The sequence below is a fragment of the Channa argus genome, chromosome 23, assembly GCF_033026475.1.
Source record: "Channa argus isolate prfri chromosome 23, Channa argus male v1.0, whole genome shotgun sequence".
Lineage (NCBI taxonomy): Eukaryota > Metazoa > Chordata > Actinopteri > Anabantiformes > Channidae > Channa > Channa argus.
Genome location: NC_090219.1, coordinates 1026778 through 1038677, shown reverse-complemented (window position 1 = coordinate 1038677; position 11900 = coordinate 1026778). Strand labels below are relative to the sequence as shown.

Genomic DNA, 11900 nt, shown 5'->3' with positions numbered 1-11900 from the left:
CAATTAAATGGAAATATTGGGACTTTTGTAAACTCATAATGGTGGCTTAGTGGTGGCTTCTGTGACAAGAAAATGTGACATACAAATCAGTGAATTTAACCTCTTAGGACCTGGCGTCCACATGCACGTACACCACATTTTGGGTTAGATTTCCATACTAGTTAAAATTTCGCGTTGTAAAGTGGTACGACAACAAACCAGTGCCGATGATGTCTGTTGTTCATGGTACACAGCCTAGGTGTGTACATGTTCCTAAAGAAAAGGGCATTGCCAGTTTTTAATGCGAAATGCTTTGAATGTTTGAACGTTGAATATTTTGTTGGCAAATGTCTGGAAATAAAGAGTTTTGCACTGAATTACAAAAAGGTGATTTTTTTTTTTTATTATTCAGACCGAGTGTCCACATATATGGACATTGATTTTCTCTAAAACTACATCATTTCAAAAGGTGATGCTTAGTTTTTATACTTATGAAGTTCCAATAAGCCCAAATAGCAAAGAGAAATAAATAATGCATATCAAATTAGAGCTTGTGTCTTAAGAGGTTAATGAAAAACACATTTTAACTTAATCTAACACATACACCTAGCCCTGATTTTTTTTGTATCCAATGACAATGAACAGCAATGTTTGGACAATTGTAATCCAGCATTTTTGACACAAAAAACATTGTGTTACACGATGGCATCCACCATTGGGTGACAAAAGTTACAGCCTGCCTCTCTGTGTTGGGGCTGCTGTTTCAACAAATGCAGCTGAGGGTACAAAAAGATGCGTTTTAAAGTTGGAAGACTTATGCATTGGGCCATTATAAAATATTTATTTGACTTTTTCTCAGAATTTTAAACTTAAGGATTCAGAGGAAAAAAAAACTCAAGACTATTTTTTTAGTTCTTTGCCATAATCCTCTTCTGTGGCCAGACTCCAGCGCAAGAAACATTTAAGGTTAATTGGGATCAAAGGTTAAAATAACTAAGACAACAGTTTATTAAAATATTACCTTGAAACCTTTGTGAAGCAAACTATCCCTCACAATTCTGTGATACTGCTCTGACACTTTCAAGGGGGCCCCAGGTCTCTTGCCAGTGACTTATTTCACATTCCATACCAGATCTGCCACAACACAGCGGCTGGTTAAGGGTGATGGAGAGAATGCGGCAATCCATTGGCTGCAGGCTTAGTAAATTTCGGTCGGTGTAGTCCAATGACAAGCTAGAGAGAACGAGAGCGAGAGAGAGAGGGGGTTGGGGGGAGACCTGGTTTCTCTATCACTAATCTTACACTGGCAATACACTCTCTCTATGAGAGCAATTAGATTCAGCAACGTTTCCAGTGGCTCTGCAATGACTCATTGAAACATCTTCCTTGCTGATAAAGACGCATCTCTGTTCTCCCCCACCACACACTTACACACTCACACACACACACACACACACACACTCACTCACACACACGCGCACGCACACACATAAGACGTATACTTGGTCTGGCTTCAGTTGGACGGTGCTTCCTACTTTAGATTTTCAGAGCAGCAGTCTGGACGTGGACTTTATTGTGTTTTTTAGATGTGGGCGGAAATTCGCCTGAAGTCAGTCGGTGGAGGAACACGCTGAGGTAAGTGCGCTGCCGGCTGGATGTGATGCTTTTTCTCCACTGGGAAAAGGGCTAAATTTACAGATAGGCGCTGAATTTCTGTGCGTTTTTAGGCGCGGACCCCATTACCTCCACTGACGGTTTTTCCGGACGCGCTTGAGTCTTACAGTGGAGCACAATCCACAGGGAATTTATTCATAGACATTTACTGTTAACATTTGCTGGAACGCTACAATATTACAAACAGAAGTCCATCTCCAACCCCGCAGCAGCGGAGGATTTTTCTTGCGCATTTTCATCCTACTCCGGATCAGGTTTGTTCATTGGTACGTGTTGACGAAGGAAAGATTGATTAACACGAATGCAGCCATCACAGCCAGGAGCGAAGATACAGATCACAGACAGACAAATAACAAATCACATTATTCCCGTTCACATGCGCGCGCACACACATATACACACACTAGGCATATGGTGGTGCTTTAACCAAACTCGGTGTCAAAGCAACAGCTCGGTTAACTTTAATGCGACAGGACGATAGGAGAGGTGGCCGTGACGTAACCGCACAAAGCGCTATTCCTTCAAGTTGGCAATGCGTTTAAACCCATTTCACACCTGCGTTTTTTCCTCAACAGAACTCCTGTGTCTGAGGTGAGGCATAGACGGGCATTTTCTCTTTCTGCCAGCATCACTATGCGAGCAGCCACAAGATGGTGGTGTGGATATCTGGATGTGGGTTTTGACAAAAAAGTTACAAAAAAATAAATAAATAAATAAATAATAGGACCGTGGTAAGGGTGGGGGGAGTTGTTGCCTTGCATAGCTACACCGCTGTTAATGCTGTGATTTTCAGCTTGTATTCACACTGAGTGGCATTCAGGCAGACTGTGTAACAGAAGGAGCTGCTGGTGTAACAGGGATGACCTTGTGTGTTTTGCCATGCACATGACTGATACAAGATGAACTCATGATGTCCAGCGTGGCTGTTTATGTTATTAAACTGAGTAGAAAGACCATCAAATCTCTTTCAATAGAAAATACAAGATATGTTGATACTGATGCGTGTGTGGGTGACGTTTGCGTGCTCTGGCAAAAAGTGCAGGAATGACCTCTTTTGCAGGCTTGGATCCTTGGCTTGGGTCTGGCTTTGTAAAAAGCATTATAAATGATAATTCAATTAATCTTCAAGGAAATGGTTACCTAAATAATATCTCCCCCCGGTGCAGCTAAGCTTGCAGTCATTGTGGCAAAAGCCGCTTTCCATCACCAGCTTTTGCAGAGAGGGAAAAAATGTTCAGGCAGGTGTAAATTCCCTGTTTAAAGATTTGAAGATTATGGTAATTTTTGCAGAGTTGTTGTTTGACAGTGATTGAAAGAGCTGGACATATCCAATTTCTCCAAAAAAGCATGTTATTGGTAGAAATACATTTGTTCGTGTACTACATTTCTTTGTCCAATCAAATATCCTACTATTTCAATCACATCTTGCTCTTCCTGCTAAATCTCTGACAAACTGCACAATTCATACAAGATAAAAGTCATGTTCAAAATGAAAGTAAAAGATTTACAACATGCACAAAACATTGCTCTATAATTCATTGCTTCTGCATGTTCTGAGTATTATCACAGATTTCTGGAACATGTTAGGGGATGAATGAAGAAAATTGGTTTTATTCTTTTATATGAGAATAATCTTTGGTGAATGTGGCAATGTGTTTTTTTATTTTTATTTGTTTTTATTGTATGCTCGTTAACACTAACCTCAGGCTCCTGTTGACTTTTAAGAACACATTAAACGAAATTATTCAATGTCAAAATGACAAACTAGAGCTAGATCAACCTCAAGCTAGTTTTTATACACAACAAATATATAACACATTTTGCTACCATGCATCTGCTTCCATAATGTTGTAATTTCCACTGCAGACCTTCCATCATATGAAGCATCAATAATATTTGTACTGAATGGCATTAAATTGGCACAAGCCTTCTTTCTAGGCCAGTGTTTAGCTTGACTTGCTCAGTGTTCACAAACCTTTAAGGAACAGGGGCAAAATCGAAGGGGCACCTCTTCAGGAATGTCAGAATAAACACCAGGACAGGGCCACCAGAATGTTTTCCTATTTTTAATCCACAATGGATTATAGGTTCTGTTTCTCTGGTATTTAAGTTCTCATAGGCAATACAGAAACATAGTGTTTACTGAGTGTAGCTCAGAATGTTGAGAAGCCATCCACCAATTGTTAGGTCAGCAGTACAGTCTGTAGCACCTTCTGTTTGTATGCTCAAGTCTCTTTGTGTGAGACACTAAACAACAACTTGATCCTGTTGGGTCATGGAAGCACCTTCCAGTTGTGTCAGCTTGTGTGTGTGTCTGAATGGGTGAATGAGAAGCATCATTGTAAGGTGTTTTCGGTATGGAAGTAAAAAAGTTTATATGTGGAAAAAATTCACATATGGTCTATAGTATCCAAAATGTCAGTTAGTTTCAGTTAGCTTGGAGTACATATAAAATCATCCTTGAACTTAAACTCAAAGTGAGATTGTTCTTGTTTCCCCAAGCAAATGGTGTCATTTGGTTGCTGTCACGAAAACTCTATACAGCTAATAAGAATCTCAAAAGAGCTTAACTGTTTTGTTTGTGTAGTGACATCACTGCACGTTTTTTGGATAATCAAGCACTGAAAGTTTGAACTGTTGCCTCCCACTGCTTTATGGGACTGCTGGCATCAAGTTATTGTTGGTAAGTTTGCATCATAATGGATTTGACTTGGCCTTGAGATTTTAAGATCCACCTTAAGGTAACCATTATTAGATTTGTGTTACTTTATTTCTCACAGACTGAACTCCAGGAACTCTCTCAGCTCACCCCACCCCTAATAAGTCCCATTAAAGCTATAATTTATAAGTTATAATTATGGCTTTATTGTTCAAAACAGAACAAACAACTCCCTTGTTTAGCAGGCTTCCTGTCAGAGTGAAATTCTGGCTGGATTCTGATGAATTTGCAAAGTTCAGCATTTGCACGCTTCACCTAACACTTCCTAAACATTCAGGAAAACTCCCACCTCCAGACCAGGTAATTTTTGGCGTAGGACTACATTTAAGAAATACATTTAGACAGAGGTTCCACTTGTGGAAATGCTGGTGGAGAAACTGAGATCCAAAAAAGTTCTTGGTGCTGTGGAAAAGGGACTTTATGTTTGCGGTCAGATGTTTGAAGATTGTTGTAGGATGACTTGCAAGAATTAGAAGAAGTCTTAAATAAATATTTAAAAAATATTCCTCTTCTAACAGCCATTTATATGACAATTATATAAGTCACATAAGCAAAATAAATATTTTTTCCAAACAAATTAATTTACATGAACAGGATCATTTCATTCGATTGTGACGCAGGGAGGTAGAGCGATCGTTCACCAATCCTGCAGTTGTTGGTTTGATCCCCGGCTCCCCCGTGGATGATGGAGTGTCCTTGAGCAAGACACTGAACCCTGAATTAGTTGCTCCCGGCTAGTGTTGGCCAGCTGCATAGCGTTCCCCCCGTCAGTGTGTTACTGTGTTACTGTGAGTGCAAATGTAAGAATGAGAAGCAGTGAAAAGCGCTTTGAGTGCCAATAGGTAGAAAAGCTCTTTATAAGTGCAGGCCATTTACCACTTATCAGTTACCATTTATGGGGATACAATAAAATTAAAATTTGTAATCTCAATATAAGGTTAAAAATGCAGCCTCCAATACTGATTTGTCATTGCTGAGAAAAGGAAGGTGAGGAACAAAATGTCTCAGCATGGTGGAATGTTTTACTGGTGGGAGACACCATGAGAATGGTAAATGACATTTTTAAAAGGAGAGTCATTGCACCATTTGCAGGGGGGCTCAACAGTTAGCACCTTGAATCACAGATCCCAAGGGTAGTTTGTTTCCTCCAGGTGCAGGTTCTCTACAGACATACTGTATGTTGGAGACTCTAACTTGCTTAAAGGGTAAAATCATAAGTGCATTTTACCCATACCCCTCTAGAAACCTTGAGAATGATAAGAAGATAATGGATAGGTAGATGGATGTTTGTAAAGGCCGGAGTGTGCTTGAAATGCTAAGTATTATATGGCCATGTCTGAAGGCGTACATATTTCTACCTCTTCTGAATACTCAAAGGCAGAGTGAAAAACCTGTCATCCTGAAGAGGCCACATTTCACTGTAGATTTCGATATGTTACAGAACCTTTTCCATGTTCGAAATATATTTGTTATTTTTTCTAAGCAATCGCAAAGGACTCTTCTTTAGCATTCAGCTTTCAGAAATTTCAGAAATTTATGACTTATGCAGTGTGTTTAAATCCATCTGACGTAGACTACAATACCCGCTTGATGTTTATTAAAATACCATAAATCAGGCCCTATCAGTTATGCGCAGTAGGTTTAGTAACTCTAACTTCCATCATGGTTCAAATTATGTTTATTTTATATTCACACAAGAAAGCACCTTTGCAGGGTACAAACACACACAAAAAACATTTAATATGTACATCATATATATGTAACTAATAATCAACTGTAGTGGTTCAAAGTATTGTGATGTTATAAGTAAATAATTTAAATTTGATCAAAATGTTATCTTATTGAAATGCAAATTACAGTGAGCACCTTCATTGGTATTCATTAGACTTATCCACTATAATCATTAAGTGTGAGAAGAATTTTCACTGTCTCCTTTGTGCTGAAGCCAAGGAGAGCCATGAAGCATGCTCAGCATTCACCCTGAGCCATTTGAAGGACAGTTTATCATAAAACACCACATAATTACAAATACTATACACTGTCAATTTATCATAGGAACATTTATAAGCTTAAAGCCTCAGTGAACAATAAACAGAAATTTCACCTGTGAAATGTGTCGCAGCCCCCACCCCCTTTCAATGTTTGATTATTTCTGTGCAGCCTTGTGAGGCAGCTCCATTCTCCATATCATGGTGAATTTCATTATTATTTAAACACATTTATAAGCAAACAGCAGAAGATGAACAGCCTGTGGGTGTACTCCAACACCAAACAATCCCTGTTGCTAGGTTATCTATGGTGTAGTGAATAATTAAAAATATAATTCATTTCTTAACAGTCTCCACAGGCTATAAATGTCCCATCATAATTAATAAAGCTGTTTGATGAATCCATAGGCATCCTTTTGGAACACTTGTTATAAAAATATGATCTCAAAGTGTTTGGTTCAAATATATGCAAATGTATAGAATGTAATCAGCACAGCAGGAGGTTAGCTGTTAAAATGAAGATATGTTCTATTCTTGGGTAAGTGTGTATAGTAAATCATAATAACATATAATGGAGGTCATAATAGTATGAATTTATTGTTTCCCCACCAGGGCATTATTAAAAAACTTATTCTTATAATGCTATTAAAGCATAATTTTGACACTCTTCTGTATCAGACTATGTCAGTGTCCTTCACTTCATGAGCATCATGAGCAGCTCTGTCCAACCATAATTTCCCCCAAGGGATCAATAAAGTAAATTATTATTATCATCATCATCATTGTTAGTGTTGTTATTATTATTATTATTATTATTGGTAGTAATAGGAGTAATAGTATTACGCTAATATCAAGTAAAGGCTTAACTGTTGGGGTTGTTTGTAGGCTTGCTTGGTGACAACTGTGATGCAGCATCATTGAATCTAAGACAACTTTACCTAAGGGGAAAATAAAGTATATCTTGACCTTAAGACTAAAACCAATGTTCTATTGCACCTTTCAGACAGTAGTTTCAGACTATACTCTGTGGCTCTAAGCTTCAAGGCCATTTGTTCTTACAGAAGATATAAACTTTTAAAAACAGCTCACATAACATAATTATACGATACTTGAAAAAATAGACGAAACAGCTGGTCACCAGTTTTTACGAAACCAGAGAGAATTGAAAACTTTTTTTTTTTTTTTTTGTTAGGGTTTATTTTCTTTTGTTGATTAACCCACATTAAATGCTCAAGTGTGTATTTGTGGTTGCCGGATGGGGTTGCAGTGAGTCCAAAAAATGAAACAACAACAAGGTATAAATAGAATTTGTTGACAATAAAAACATAAACAAGTATTAAATAGGCTAAATCCAGTATTTCTGTATGTTAAAATGTTCTTAGGTAAATACATAAGAAATTTTATTTTTCTCCCCCAGACTTTTATTTCTGGCAGGGAGGCTGGATTTGCAACTGGTCAAATTAAGGGCCCCAGATCATTGGGGGGTGTAAAGACTTTAGGTCCACCATTAAGTTAGTCTGTAGTAAATACATTAATTGCAGATTTATCTTTTAATACTCTGTGCAGCACAAAAGCACAGTATTGTCACAGATTTGGTACAAGGCAGAAGGGAAAAGAACTCAAAGAAGGTAAAAAAAAGAACTAACAAGAAGGCAGGCAACCACAACAGAAATAAGTTACAGGCTGGTTGGCTAAAACACAATAACAACATGATCTGGCAACATTATGCAGGGGAGCAGATGAGGAAAAGAGTAAGGGGTGTGTATTGTAGGTATGTGCGGCTGGCATTAGGTAACGGAGAATAGATTTACAGTTTAATCAGGTAAATAGGGAAAGAGTGTGAGGACATCTGCTGGGTGGATGGAGAGGAGCTTTTTAAAATGCAGGACTTGGAGAAGTGGGAATTTGAATAGAGGGGACAGGCACTCAGAAAAAAAAAAATGCTGAAAAGAATCATGACAAGAAAATAATAAAGAGGAATGAAAAAGCAAAAGTTTTTTTTTAGATTAGTACATACTATATTGCTAACATGGTGTATGATACTGCATAAATTATGAAATCAATGTGCATCACTGGGCTTAATCAAGTACAAACTAATTGCCTACTAATTATAGACATTAAGGACATCTGTTGAGACATCCTTCTATAGAGTACCTCAAGGATCAGTTCTTGGTCCTAGACTAATCTTTAACTGTGTGTTCATGTAATCCTATTTCACAATTAATTCTAATGCAGGTTACCAACCCATACTACTCACTAAATATATGAAAGTTATACATAAAAGTTATGTAAATGTATAATTAACAGCAATGTACAGTAGATGTAGATTTTGCATTACCTCATGCATTTTTATAATATCTGAAAATTTCATCTTTGCATATTACTTGAAAAGACTAAATTGATTTTTAATCATTTTAGGCTCATAATGAGCCTATTAACTGGTATGGCCGGGCTAATGTACCACATTTTACAATTATATCTATCTGTATTGTAGCTGAGGATAGCTACTAGCAAGATTTTGCACATTTTACATGTAGGGTACAAAAAAAAATGTCATCACTATTATTAATTCTTCATCTTCAAGTAATATGTCAGAGATGGAATAAGCTGAACAGCTAAAATCCCTAAATCCCTGTTGAAATATCAACAGTGCCTGTGTGCCCATGGATGATATCGGCAGTGTGAGGTTACTTCACAGTCAGTTTAATCAATACATGAACAACTCGGTCCCAGAGCTGGGGACACTTTGTGGAGTTGCTCCATTAACAGCATTTTAGACCGTTGAGTTTCTACAACCCAGCAGCCTTTAATTTCAGTAAAACTTATGAATGAAGACATGTATGGACTGTTTCATCTGTGAAATGTCCTCTTGATGACTGTGAAGCAGGAAGGTAGAGCGGTCGTCCACCAATCCCGCTGTTGTTGGTTTGATCCCCGGCTCCTCCAGTCACATGTCAAAGTGTCCTTGGGCAAGACACTGAACCCCAACTTAGTTGCTCCCAGTGAGTGTTGGCCAGCTGCACAGCAGCTCCCCCATTGGTGTGTGTGAATGGGTGAATAAGAAGCAGTGTAAAGCACTTTGAGTGCCAATAGGTAGAAAAGCATTACAAAAGTGCAGACCTTTACCATTTAGATCCTGCGCTGATTCACATGTTAGTGACAAAAAATGTTTTTTAGAAAGTGTTTCTGGGTCTTTGTCACTGAGCTAGAATTCAATTACGCTGAGTTAAAAGCAGAGTGTTGTGAAGTAAAGCTGGATCCTAGTAATTCACAATTCAAGCACGGAGCTTCTTATTGCAATGTCGCTCAAAGCTACACTGGTCCTATTTTGCAATCCCACATCTGCCTCACACCTGCAAAGCTCTGTAATGGCTCCAACCCATTACCCACACTTAGAAATCAAATCTGCACCAGACCTGTTAAACAATTTCTAAAGATAGGTTGATCAAATCTAATATGAACTTGTTTATTAAAGGTAGAATATCTTTAATCAAGTTGGTTGGGACAGGGTCTAAAAGACATGTTGTTGGTTGCGAAGGAGCAATAGTTGAAGTTAGCTCAGTGAGATCTATAAGTAAAAAGCAGTCTAAGAGAGATTGGGGCCTTATTGATGATCCTAGAGCTGTTGTACATGAAGATCCATCTGTAATATTTGTGGGGAGGATCTGGTCAAATTTTTCCCTAATGGCTAGAATTTTATTTGTAAGAAAGTCATGAAGTCATTGCTGCTCAGAGTTAAGGGAATTCTAGGCTCAACAGAACTATGGCTCAGCTTGGCTACAGTGCTGAAGAGAACCGGGATTGTTCTGGTTTTCCTCTATTACTGCTGAATAATACGCTGTTCCGGCATCACGGAGGGCTTGTTTATACATTATTAAACTGTTTTTCCAGGCTAAACAGGATTCTTCCAATTTAGTGGAATGCCACTTCCTTTCTAACTTCCATGACGTCTGCTTTAAGCTGCGCATTTGTGAATTGTACCATGGAGTTCAAATAAATTCAAATGTTATTAGAAAATGGTCAGATAAAAAATAATTATGAGGATATACTATTAAATTATCAGTTTCAATGCCACATGTAAGGACAAGGTGTAGAGTGTGACTACAACAGTGAGTGGGTTTATTTCAATTTTGTGAAAAACCAATTGAATCTAATAATAAATTAAATGCAGTGTTGACGCAGTTACTGTCAGCGTCTACATGAATGTTAAAGTCACCCACTATTATGACTTTATCTGTACTAAGCACTAAATCAGATGGAAAATCTGAAAATTCAATCAAAAACTATGAATAAGGTACGGTACACAATAAAAAATAGATGTAGTTTTTGAGTTTTCCAGTTTGGGTGTAAAAGGCTTAGAACAAGGCTCTTAAATGAGTTATAACTATGTTTAGGTCTAGTGTTAATTAGTAAGCTAGAGTTGAAGACTGCTGCTACTCCTCCACCTCCACCTGTGCTTCTAGGAACCTGATAATTAATATGACTTGGGGTGGTTGACTCATTTAGACTTACATATTCTTTCTGCTGCAACCAAGGTTTAACTAAGAAATAATAAATCAATTTCATGATCATTTATCAAGTAATTTACTAACAGAGATTTAGAAGAGAGAGATCTGATATTTAATAATCCACATTTAAGTGTTTTGGGTTTTGATTCTGTATGAGTTGTAGTCATAAATTTTATTAGGATTATATGATCAACTCCCCTTTTTTCTTTTTGGTTTAAAAAGTTTGTTTTAAAAGGTCATGGAACAGACAGTCTCTATTGGGCATAGAGCAGTGTAGTTAAGATCATAACATTCATTAAAATAATAAAATTCCCTGGGTGAAAAATTTGAATTCGTAAGAGCAGCATCTTGCGAATCTGACGGTTTGGTAGCGTCAGGTTCGATGAACATCTCAGACTGTTCATACATTTGGATGTTGCCGGGGGTTGGAGCGGAGGATGCAGGAGAGTTGAGCACATCAGAGGTACAGGTGTTTCCATTGGTCAGTCAGTCAATGGAGACTGAGACACTTTGGACAACGCTCTCAGTCAACATCCGTGATCCCAGAAAGTTCGGGTGTAGTCCATCTTGTTTGAAGTACTGAGGACAATCCCAGAAAAGATTGAAATTGTCTACGTAAAAGAGTCTGTGTGCGGTGACTTGTGGTTGAAGCCATGTGTGCTGGCTGAGGAGTCTGGAGAACCAGCCAACACCGCGACCCAGTGTAGGAATTGTGCCCGAGATGAAGAACCGTCTGTAATGCAAACTCTCCAATGAGTTGAAAAGTGACATGAAGTCACGTTTCAGAAACAGGTTACTCTTCTGCTACATGTATACACAGATTTCCAGTAACCAGGATTCTTAAGTGTCTGTATACGCCTTTCCCTGATTACCTGAGAAAGCTGATTTCTCAGAGTAACCTGGTACCTTAAGTCCATGTAAATGCAGTCAATCTCTCACCAACAGTGTCTGCTGTCAATTTAATATACTGATTCAGCTGGACATCTACCAGCAAGGGCTGGACTTTTGCCAGGACACGACAAATTCTGTGAT

The 11900-nt window shown here is 38.2% G+C and overlaps 1 protein-coding gene across 4 annotated transcripts in view; it reads left to right on the top strand.

Moving 5' to 3' along the window:
* The first annotated feature begins 1260 nt into the window (after positions 1-1260).
* nlgn4xa (neuroligin 4 X-linked a) overlaps positions 1261-11900 on the top strand; it is a 129487-nt gene continuing 118847 nt past the window's right edge. The window contains exon 1 of one of the 4 annotated variants that reach the window (XM_067493488.1): positions 1261-1614. The gene's annotated coding sequence lies outside the window, so the exon portion shown is untranslated. Of the gene's footprint in view, positions 1615-1669; positions 1920-11900 lie in introns of those variants that run through there. The other 3 variants (XM_067493486.1, XM_067493490.1, XM_067493487.1) reach the window with 3 other exon arrangements.